We start from the raw sequence: 12,884 nt of genomic DNA on the forward strand, positions 1-12,884 counted from the left end.
TAACAAAGCCGAAAATCAGTAGAAGAGGGGAAATAATAAAAATCAGAGCAGAAATAAATAAAATATAGATTTAAAAAAGCAGAAAAAATTAATAAAACCAAGAGGTTGTTCTTTGAAAAGGTAAACAAAATTGACAAACCTTTAGCTAGACTCACAAAGAAACAAAGAGAGAAGGCTCAAATGAGTAAAATCAGAAATGAAAGAGGAGAAATTAGAACAGACACCTCAGAAATACAAAACAATGTAAGATAATAGTATGAAAAGCTATATGCCAAGAAATTTGACAATCATAAGAAATGGATAAATTCTTAGAAACATACAACCTTCCAAAACTGGATCAAGAAGAAATAGAGAATTTGAATAGACCAATCATCAGAAAGGAGATCGAAAAAGTAATCAAAAACCTCCACCAGGAAGTGACGTAAGCATCATGGCGGAGTGAGCTTTCCCGTAAACTCTTCCCCCGATAAGATACAGCAAACAGAACAGTCACATACCAACAACGGAATCCTAGATAGTGAAAAGTATGATTGGAAAGATCCACACTGCCACACATCTGAGACTGGAACATGCTGGGCCCCGGGAGGAAGTGAGGCAAGTTAAGGAGAAGTCCTCTCCTTCCCAATCAGACCAGCGATCCCAGTCTGTGCGGCTCCCAGAGAAGGGGGAGGGGCGGCCCTCTGTGGGGAAACCGTAGCTCTACAGGCTTTCTCAGCCAGTAGGAAACACCCACATAAAAGACTCAGAACTGCTACGGGGTACCATCAACATCTGAGAACCCCAGAGAGTGGATAAGGAGGGGCCAACGAGAAGCCCACCTCGCCAGTGACCCAGCAGGCAAAAGAAATTGCCACCCTCTCCGTGCAAACCAGACCGTGCAGCTCAGCCTACAAGACCAGACCAAGCGAACCCAAGGATCCAGCGAGCAGACAGGGAAGAGCACAGGGGGCTCAGATTACACAGCCCTTTACACTCACACAGTGGCAGCAGGTGGAAGTTACAACCAGAGATATCCAGGATGAGGAAAAATAAAGCCAACACAGGAACCACAATGCAATGATACATGAAATCACCAGACCAGAAGGAAAATGACAAGCAACCGGAAACCACAATGCAATGATACATGAAATCACCAGACCAGAAGGAAAATGACAAGCAACCAGAAACCAACATTGAAGACACAGAAATCCGTAACCTAAACGACAGAGATTGCAAAATAGCTATCATAAAAACACTCAACGAAATACGAGACAATGCAGACAAACAATTCAAGGAGATTAGGAGTTTCTTCACAAAAGAGATTGAAATCATAAAGAAAAACCAATCAGTGCTGATGGAGATGAAGAACACAATGGAGGAGATAAAGGAGAATCTGGAATCTTTAAAGAACAGAGCTGACAATATGGAGGAAAGAATTAGCATTTTAGAGGATAGGAATACAGATATACTCCAGATGGAAGATGAGAGAGAACTAAGAATAAAAGGAAATGAAGAAAGTCTCCGAGAAATATCTGCCTCTATTAGAAAATGTAACATAAGAATTATAGGTATTCCTGAGGGAGTAGAGAGGGAAAGAGGAACACAGAGCCTATTCAAGGACAAAATAGCTGAGACTTTTGCAAATCTGGGAAAGGAGCAGGAAATACCAGTAAGCGAAGCCATCAGGTCACCTAAATATGTCAATAGGCAAAGGCCCACCACACGCGACACCTAGTGATAAGGCTAGCCAGAGTCAATGACAAAGAAACAATATTAAGAGCAGCTAGACAAAAACAAAAAATAACGTACAAAGGAACTCCCATCAGGCTCTCAGCAGATTTCTCAACAGAAACTCTAGAGGCTAGGAGAGACTGGAATGATATATAAAAAATACTGAAATACAAAAACATTCAGCCAAGAATACTGTATCCAGCAAAAATAGCCTTCAAATATAACGGAAAAATAATAACTCTCCCAGATAAACAAAAGCTAAGGGAGTTCATGGCCACGAGACCCCCACTACAAGAAATTCTCAAGAAGGCCCTCAGACCTGAAAAAAAGAAGAGAAAAGGAATACAAAGGTTGGAGGTAGGAGAAAAAAAGGTAGAGAAACTCAGAAAAAATAGGAGATATTTACCGGAATAGGTTAATAAAAACTTAAATACCAAAATGAATGATCAAAGGAAGGAATTCACCAAAAATAAATTTAACCTCATCACTGTAAACACACAGCCACAACAAAAGATAGAATAAGGTATAACAAGAACGACTTAGAAGGGGAAGAGGAAAGTGATTGAATTGACTTAGTATAAGGAAATAGGAGGCCATCAGATAATGGACTATCTCATGCACAAGATTTTTTACCCAAACCTCAAGGTAACCACTAAACAAATAATCAAAACAAAATCACGTATGATAAACAAAAACTAGAAGAGACATAAGACACAACAACCAAAGTGAATTTGCAGTCGGAAACAAATGGGAGAAGAAACAAAGGAAATACAAAAGAACCAGAAAATAAGTGACAAATCAGCAACATTAAACCCTCATATATCACTAAATACCCTAAAAGTAAATGGATTGAACGCTCCAATCAAAAGATAGAGAGTGGCAGCATGGATTAAAAAGCAAGACCCAACATTATGAGGACTCCAGGAAAAAAATCTCAGCTCTAAAGACAATTACAGGCTCAGAGTGAAAGGATGGAAGACAATGCTCCAGGCTAATGGCAAACAAAAGAAAATAGGTGTTGCCATACTCATATTAGACAAAGTAGGCTTCAAGATAACACAGGGTAGGAGAGACAAAGAAGGGAAATATATAATGATAAAAGGGACACTCCAGCAATAAGACATATCAGTTATAAATGTATATGCACCCAATATAGGAGCACCAATGTACATAAAATAACTATTAACAAACCTAAAAGGAGACATTTAGAACAACACAATCATTGTAGGGGATGATAATACTTCACTTACATCAATGGATAGATCACCCAGACAAATTGAATAAAGATATAATAGACTTAAATGAAAAACTGGGTGAGATGGACCTAGTAGACCATATAGAGAGCACTCCATCCAAAAACAGCTGACTACACATTCTTCTAAAGCATGCACGGCACATTCTCAAGGATAGACCATATGTTGGGAAACAAAGCAAGCCTCAATAAATTCAAGAAGATTGAAATCATAACAAGCATCTTTTCAGACCATAATGCTATGAAACTGGAAATGAACCATGAAAAAAAACTGAGAATGTGACAAAAATGTGGAGATTAAACAAAATGCTACTGAACAACCAATGGATGATTTATGAAATTAAAGGAGAAGTCAAAAACTATCTGGAAACAAAGGAAAATGAAAATGTGCCTTACCAAACCATATGGGATGCAGCAAAAGTGGTCCTGAGAGGGAAACTCATAACAATACAAGCCCATCTTAACAAACAAGAAAAAGCCCAAATAAGGAACAGTAAATTACACCTAACAGAACTAGAAACAGAAGAACAAACAAAGCCCAAAGTCAGCAGAAGGAGAGAAATAATAAAAATCACAGGAGAAATAAAAGAAGTTGAGCCCATCAAACAGTAGAAAAGATTAATGAAACAAAGAATTGTTTCTTTGAGAAGATAAGCAAATTGACAAACCCTTAGCCAGGCTTACTAAGAAAAAAAGAGAAAAGGCTCAAGTAAATAAAATTAGAAATGAAAGAGGAGAAATTACAATGGATACCATGGAAATACAGAGGATTATAAGAGAATACTATGAGAAATTATATGCCAACAAATTGGACAATCGGGAAAAAATGGATAACTACTTTTTTTATGCAGAAATAGAAGTGTAATGATGTACACTCGAAATTTGTACGATGTTATAAACACACGTTACTGCAATAAACAAAAAATTATAAAAGTAAAAAAACAAAAAGAATAAAAAATAAAAATATATATATTGCCAAAAAAAAAAAAAAGAAATGGATAAATTCTTAGACTCATACAACCTCCCAAAACTGAAGCAAGAAGAAATGAAGAATCTGAATGGACCAATCACAAGTAAAAAGATTGAAATAGTAAGCAAAAACCTCCCAGAAAATAAAAGTCCAGGATCAGATGGCTTCTTCAGTGAATTTTACCCAACAATCAAAGAAGATTTAATACCCATCCTTCTCAAACTATTCCAAAAAATAGAGGAAGATGGAACACATCCTAAATCATTCTACAAGGCCAACATCACCCTCATACCAAAGCCAGACAAGACAATACAAAGAAAGAAAATTACAGGCCAATATTGCTGATGAACACAGATGCAAAAATCATCAACAAAATATTGGGAAACCGAATACAGCAATACATTAAAAAGATCATACACCATGATCAAGTGGGATTTATACCAGTGACAGAGATAGTTCAACATGCACAAATCAATCAAAGTGATGCATCACATCAACAAAGCAAAGAATAAAAACCACATGGTTATCTCAATAGACGCAGAGAAGGCATTTGACAAGATACAACATCCATTTATGAAAAAACTCTCAATAAAATGGGAATAGAAGGAAAGTACATCAACACAATAAAGACTATTTATGACAAACCCACAGCCAACATCATACTCAATGGGGAAAGACTGAAAGTCATTCCTGTGAGAACAGGAACGAGGCAGGGCTGCCCACTCTCACCACTTCTGTTCAACATAGTACTGGAGGTTTTGGTCAGAGCAATTAGGCAAGAAAAAGGAATAAAAGGAATCAAAATATGTAACGAATAAATGAAACTCTCACTATTTGCAAATGATATGATTTTATATATAGAAAATCCTAAAGATTCCATTGGAAAACTATTAGAAATAATCAACAACTACAGCAAAGTTGCAGGGTACAAAATCAATCTACAAAAATCAGTTGCATTTCTGTAGGTTAATAACGAACTAACAGAAAGAGAGCTCTAAAAGATAATATCAATTACAGTTGCATCAAAAAGAATAAAATTCCTAGGAATAAATGTTACCAAGGAGGTGAATGACCTATACAATGAGAACTACAAGACATTATTGAAAGAAATGGATGATGACATAAAGAAATGGAAAGATAGCCCACGCACGTGGATTGGTAGAAAAAAACATAGTTAAAAATGTCTATATTAGCTAAAACAGTCTACAGAATCAATGCAATCCCAACCAGAATCCCAATGACATTCTTCACGGAAATACAAAAAAGAATACTAAAATTTATATGGGGCAACAAAAGACCCCAAATAGATAAAGCAATCCTAAGAAAAAAGAACAAACCAGGAGGCATCACAATCCCGACTTCAAAATATACTACAAAGCAATAGTAATCAAAACAGCATGGTACTGGTACAAAAACAGACACACAGATCAATGGAACAGAATTGAAAGCCCAGAAATAAAACCACACATGTACGGACAGCTAATTTTTGACAAAGAAGCTAAGAACATACAATGGAGAAAGGAAAGTCTCTTCAATAAATGACCTTGGGAGAAGTGGACAGCCACATGCAAAAGAATGATAGTGGACCATCTGCTATCGACATTCACAAAAATTAACTCAAAATGGATGAAAGACCTGAAGGTGAGACCTGAAACTATAAAACTCATAGAAGAAAATATAGACAACAGACTATTTGACATTGGTCATAAAGGCATCATTTCGGATGACATGTCTCCCAAGACTAGGGAAACTAAAGAAAAAATAAACAAGTGGGACATTATCAGATTAAAGAGCTTCTCTAAGACAAACGAAACCAGAATCAAGATGAACAGACAACACATCAGCTGGGAGAGAATATTTGCAAAACTTACACATGACAAGGGGTTGATCTCCATAATATATAAAGAACTCACCCAACTGAACAACAAAGAAACAAACACCCTGATCAAAAAATGGGCAGAGGAATGAACAGACACTTCTCCAAAGAAGATATACAGATTGCCAATAGGCAAATGTAAAGATATTCAACATCACTAATCATCAGGGAAATGCAAATCAAAACAACACTAAGATATCACCTCACGCCCATTAGAATGGCTATAATCACCAAGACAAAAAACAGCAAATGTTGGAGTGGATATGGAGAAACATGGACCCTCATACACAGCTTGGGAATGCAAACTGGTGCAGCTTCTATGGAAAGCGTTATGGACATTCCTCAAAGAATTAAAAACAAAGATGCCCTGTGATCCAACCAGCCCACTACTGGGAATCTATCCAACGAACCTGAAATCAACAATCCAAAGTGGCTTATGCACTCCTATGTTCATTACAGCATTATTCACCATAGCAAAGAAGTGGAAGCAACCTAAGTGTCCTTCTAATGATGATTCGATCAAGAAAATGTGGTATATATATATATATATACAATGGAATAGTACTCAGCCATAAAAAAAAGACAAAATTGTCCCATTTGCAACAACATGGATGAGCCTGGAGCGTATTATGTTAAGTGAAGTAAGCCAGAAGGAGAAAGACAAACACTGTATGATCACACTCAGATGTGGAATATAAAACAACACATGGACAGAGAAAACTGTATTGTGGGTACCAGGGGCAATGGGGGCGTTGGGTGGGCACAAAGGTTGAAGTAAGTCATATATATGGTGATGGAAAAACAAAAATATACAACTCAAAATTTCACAATGTTAAAAACTATTAAAACCTGAATAAAACAAAAATCATCCACTAAAATAAAAGTCCAGGACCAGACGGCTTCCCTGGTGAATTCTACCAAACATTCAAAGAAGACTTAATACCTATCCTTCTCAAACTCTTCCAAAAAATTGAGGAGGGGGAGAAGCTCCCTAACTCATTCTAGGAAGCCGAAATTACCCAGATACCAAAACCAGAAAAGGACAACACAAAAAAAGAAAATTACAGACCAATATCACTTATGAACATTGATAAAAAAATCCTCAGCAAGATACTGTAAAATAGCATACAACAATACATTAAAGATTATACACCATGATCAAGTGGGATTTATTCCAGGTACACAGGGATGGTTCAACCTTCGCATATCAATCAACGTGCTACACCACATTAATAAAATGAAGAATAAAAATCACGTGATCATCTCATTAGATGCTTAGAAAGCATTTGACAAGATACAGCATCCACTTATGATAAAAAGTCTGAATAAAATGGGTATAAGGAAAGAACCTCAACATAATAAATGCCATGTATGACAAACCCACAGCTAATGCCATCCTCACTGGGGAAAAACTGAAAGCTATCCCTCTAAGAACAGGAACCAGACAACAGTGCCCACTCTCACCACTCCTATTTAACACAGTATTGGAATTACTAGCCAGAACAAACAGGCAAGAAAAAGAAATAAAAGGGATCCAAATTGGAAAGGAAGAAGTGAAACTGTCACTATTTGTAGATGACATGATTTTATATATACAAAACCCTAAAGAATCCACCAAAAAACTTTTAGAAGTAAAAAACGAATACAGTAAAGTTGCAGGATATAAAATCAACATACAACAATGAGTGGCATTTCTATACACTAACAACGAAGTAGCAGAAAGAGAAATTAAGAATTCAATCCCATTTACAATTGTAACAAAAAGAATAAAATAGCTAGGAACAAAGTTAACCAAAGAGGTGAAAGATCTGTACACTGAAAACTATAAAACATTGCTGAAAGAAATTGAAGAAGGCACAAAGAAATGGAAAAATATTCCATGCTCTTGAATTGGAAGAATTAACATAGTTAAGATGGCCATACTTCTTAAAGTAATCTATAGAGTCAATGCAATTCCTATCAAAGTTCCAACATTTTTCACAGAAATAGAACAAGGATTCCAAAAATTTATATGGAACAAGAAAAGAACCCGAATAGCTAAAGGAATCCTGAGAAAAAAGAACAAAGCTAGAGGTATCACAATCCCTGATTTCAAAATATACTACAAAGTGATAGCAACCAAATGAGCATAATACTGGCACAAAAACAGACACACATATCAATGTAATAGAATCAAAAGCCCAGAAATAAACCGACACATCTCTGCACCACAAATCTTCGACAAAGGAGCCAAGGACATCCAATGGAGAAAAGAAAGTCTTTTCAACAAATGGTGTTTGGAAAACTGGACAGCCACAAGCAAAAAAATGAAGGTAGACCATTATCTTACACCATATACAAAAAATTAACTCAAAATGGATTAAAGACTTAAAGCTAAGACATGAAACTATGAAATATCTAGAAGAAAACATAGGCAGTGTGCTCTTCGACATCAGTCTTAGCAACATATTTTCAAGCACCATGTCTGACCGGGCAAGAGAAACAATAAAAAACATAAACAAATGGGACTACAACAAACTAAAATCTTTTGAACAGCAAAGGAAACCACCAACAAATGAAAAGACAACCCAACAATTGGGAGAAGATATTTGCACACCATACATCTGATCAGGGCTTAATCTCCAAAATATATAAAGAACACAGGCATCTCAACAACAAAAAAACTAACTACCCAATTAAAAAACGGGCAAAACACCTGAACAGACATTTCTCCAAAGAACATATACAGATGGTCATCAGGCACGTGAAAATATTTTCAACGTCATTAACTATCATGGAAACGCAAATCAAATCTACAATGAGATATCACCTCATGCCCGTCAGAAAGGTGCTAATTAACAAGACAGGAAACAAGTGTTGGAGAGGATGTGGAGAGAAGGGAACTCTCATACACTGCTGATGGGACTGCAAACTTGTGCAGCCACTATGGAAAACAGTATGGAGAGTCCTCAAAAAATTAAGGATATAACTACCATGCGATCCAGCTATTCCACTGCTGGGTATTTATCCAAAGAGTTTGAAAATACCAATGTGTAGGGCCGGCCCCGTGGCTTAGTGCGCTAAGTGCGTGCGCTCTGCTGCTGGCGGCCCGGGTTCGGATCCCGGGCGCGCACCGATGCACCGCTTCTCTGGCCATGCTGAGGCCGCGTCCCACATACGGCAACTAGAGGATGTGAAACTATGACATAAAACTATCTACTGGGGCTTTGGGGAAAAAGAAATAAATAAATAAACATTAAAAAAAAAAAAAGAAAATACCAATGTGTAAAGATACACGTCCCCCTGTGTTCATTGCAGCATTATTCACAATAGGTAAGACTTGTAAGCAACCTAAGTGCCCAACAAGGGACGAATAAATAAAGAAGATGTGGTATATATACACAATGGAATACCACTAAGCCACAAGAAACGATGAAACACAGCCATTTGTGACCACATGGATGGACATTGATTGTATTTCGCAAAGTGTAATAAGTCAGAGGAAGAAGGTCAAATACCATATGACCTCACTCATTAAGGTGTAGATAATAACAACAGCAAACAAACACATAGAGACAGGGATTGAATTGGTGGTTACTAGAGGGGAAGTTGGGAGGGAGGAGGGCAAAATGTATAATTAGATGCTTGTGTGTGGTGATGGATTGTAATTAGTATTTTCGGTGGTGAACCTGATAAAATGATGTAATCCATGCAGAAATAGAAGTATAATTATGTACACCCGAAATTTATACAATGTTATAAACCAATGTTACTGCAATAAACAAAAAATAAAAATAAAATCACGTCTTCTGCAAATAGTGACAATTTCACATCTTCCTTGCCAATTTGGATCCCTTTTATTTCTTTTTCTTGCCTGATTGCTCTGGCTAGGACTTCCAGTACTATGTGAAATAGGAGTGGTGCAAGTGGGCATCCTTGTCTGCTTCCTGTTCTTGGAGGGATAGCTTTCAATTCTTCACCACTGAGGATAATATTAGCTGTGGGTTTGTCATATATGTCCTTTATTATGTTGAGATTCTTTCCTTATACCCATTTTATTCAGAATTTTTATCATAAATGGATGCTGTATCTTGTCAAATGCTTTCTAAACATCTAATGAGATGACCATGTGATTTTTATTCTTCGTTTTATTAATGTGGTGTACCACTTTGATTGATTTGTGAGCGTTGAACCATCCCTGCATCCCTGGAATAAATGCTACCTGATCATGTTGTATAATCTTTCTAATGTGTTGTTGTATGTGATTTGCTAGTATTTTGTTGAGGATTTTTCCATCGATGTTCACCAGTCATATTGGCCTGTATTTTTTTTGTGTTATCCTTGTCTGGTTTTGATATCATGGTAATGTCAGCTTCATAGAATAAGTTAAGGAGCTTCCCCCCATCCTCAATTTTTTGGAAGAGTTTGAGAAGGATCGGTATTAAGTCTTATTTGAATTTTGGTAGAATTCACCAGGGAAGCCGTCTGGTCCTGGACATTTATTTTGTGGGAGGTTTTTGATTACTGTTTCAATCTCCTTAATGGTGATTGGTCTATTCACATTCTCTATTTCTTCTTAATCCAGTTTTGGAAGGTTGTATGATTCTAAGAATTTATCCATTTCTTCCAGATTGTCCAGTTTGTTGGCATATAGCTTTTCATAATATTCTCTTATAATATTTTGTATTTCTGAAGTGTCCCTTGTAATTTCTCTTCTTTCATTTCTGATTTTACTTACTTGAGCATTCTCTCTTTTTTGCTTGGTGAGTCTAGCTAAAGTTTTTTCAATTTTGTTTGTCTTTTGAAAGAACCAGCTCTTGGTTTTATTAATTTTTTCTATTTTTTTTACTTTTTTTAATTGCTGCTCTGATTTTTATTATTTCCCTTCTTCTACTGATTTTGGCCTTTGTTCATCTTTTTCCAGTTCCTTTAGGTGGATTGTTTGTTTATTTGAGATTTTTTTTTTGTTGAGATAGGCCTGTATTGCTATAAACTTCCCTCATAGAACCACTTTTGCTGTATTCCATAAATACTGGCATGTCGTATTTTCATTTTCATTTGTCTCCAGGTATCTTTTGATTTCTCCTTTGATTTCCTCTTTGACCCAATCGTGGTTCAGTAGCATTTTGTTTAATCTTCACATATTTGTGGCCTTTCTGATCTTCCTATAGTTGATTTCTAGTTTCACAATGTTATTGTCAGAAAAGATTCTTAATATTATTTCAATCTTATTAGCTTTATGGAGACTTGTTTTGTGGCCTAATATGTGATCAATTCTGGAGAATGTTCCATGTGCATTTGAAAAGAACATGCATTCTTTGGTTTTTGGATGGAATGTTCTGTATTTATCTACTAGATCCATTTGTTCTAGTGTGTCATTTAAGACCAATATTTCCTTATTGATCTTCTGTTTGGATGATGTATCCATTGGTGTAAGTGGAGTGTTAAAGTCCCCTACGATTATTGTTTTACTATGTCCCTTTTGACTTCTGCAAATAATTTCTTTATATATTTAGTGGTTCCTACTTTGGTGTGTAGATATTTACAAGTGTGACATCCTCTTCTTGGATTGTTCCCTTGATCATTACGTAATGCCCTTCTTTGTTTCATTTTATAGTTTTTGTTTTAATGTCCATTTTGTCTGATACGAGTATTGCTACCCCAGCTTTCTTTTCATTGCCATTTGCATGGAGTATCATTTTCCATCCCTTCACTTTCAGTTTGTGAGTGTCTTTAGGTCTGAAGTGTGTCTCTTGTATGCAGCATATATGGTTCTTGTTTATTTATCCAATCAGCTACCTCGTGCATTTTAATTGGAGCATTTAGTAGATTGAAATTTAAAGTAGCTATTGATGAGTATGTACATACTGCCGTTTTTTAACATTTTTTTACTCAGTGTTTTACTAGTACTTCTGTATTCCTTTCTTCTTCTCTTGCTCTCTTCGTTTGTGGTTGGATGGCTTTCCTTAGTATTATGTTTGTGTCCCTTTCTTTTAGTTTTTTTGTGTATTTATTATAAGTTTCTGGTTTATGATTGCCATGGGGTCCATATAGAGTAAGCTACGTATATAAGAATCTATATTAATTTGATGGTCTCTTTCGTTTGACCTCTGTCTGAAAGCTCTACTCTTTAACTCCCCTCCTCCCATTTTATGTTTTTGATATCATATCTAACCTCTTTTTTGTGCATTTGTATCCATTGCACTCTTATCATAGAAATAGCTAATTTTTCCTACTTGTGGTCTTCTCTTTTCCCCTTAAATAAGTCCTTTTAGCATTTCTTGTGGTACTGGTTTCTTGGTGACAATCCCTTTAATTTTCCTTCTCTGGGAATCGTTTTATCTCTCCTTCCATTTTGAATGAAAACCTTGCCAGGTAGAGTACTCTTAGCTGTAAGTTTTTTCCTTTTAGCACTTTAAATATATTATGCCATTCTCTTCTAGCCTGTAAGTTTTCTGCTGAGAAGTCAGCTGATAGCCTTATGGGGTTTCCTTTGTATGTAACTTGTCTTTCTCTTGTGGCTTTTAGGAGTCTCTCTTTATCTTTAATTCTGGACATCCTGATTATGATGTGTCTTGGTGTGAGCCTCTTTGGATTTTTCTTGTTTGGTGCTCTCTGTACTTCCTGTACCTGGATGTCTCTTTCCTTCCTTAGGTTATGGAAGTTTTCAGCTATTATTTCTTTGAATAGATTCTCTGTCCCTTTTTCTTGTTCTTCTCCTTCTGGGACACCTATAACACGGATGTTAGTGCACTTGATGTTGTCCCAGAGGTCCCTTAGACTGTCTTCACTCTTTTTAATTTTTTTACTTTTACCTGTTCAGCTTGGGTGATTTCTTCTAGTCTTTTCTCCAACTAGCAGATCCATTCTTCTGTATCCTCTACTCTGCTTTTGAGACCCTCTAGTGAATTTCTCATTTCCAGTATTATATTCGTCATTTCTGATTCGTTCTTTTTTATATCTTCCATTCCTTTGTTGACATTCTCACTGAGTTCACCCATTCTTCTCCCAAGATCAGTGAGCATCCTTAGCACTCTTTGTTTGCACTCTCTGTTTGGTAGGTTGCTCATTTATGTTTCACTTAGTTACTTTTCTGG

Source organism: Diceros bicornis, chromosome X (assembly GCF_020826845.1).
Source record: "Diceros bicornis minor isolate mBicDic1 chromosome X, mDicBic1.mat.cur, whole genome shotgun sequence".
Classification (NCBI taxonomy): domain Eukaryota; kingdom Metazoa; phylum Chordata; class Mammalia; order Perissodactyla; family Rhinocerotidae; genus Diceros; species Diceros bicornis.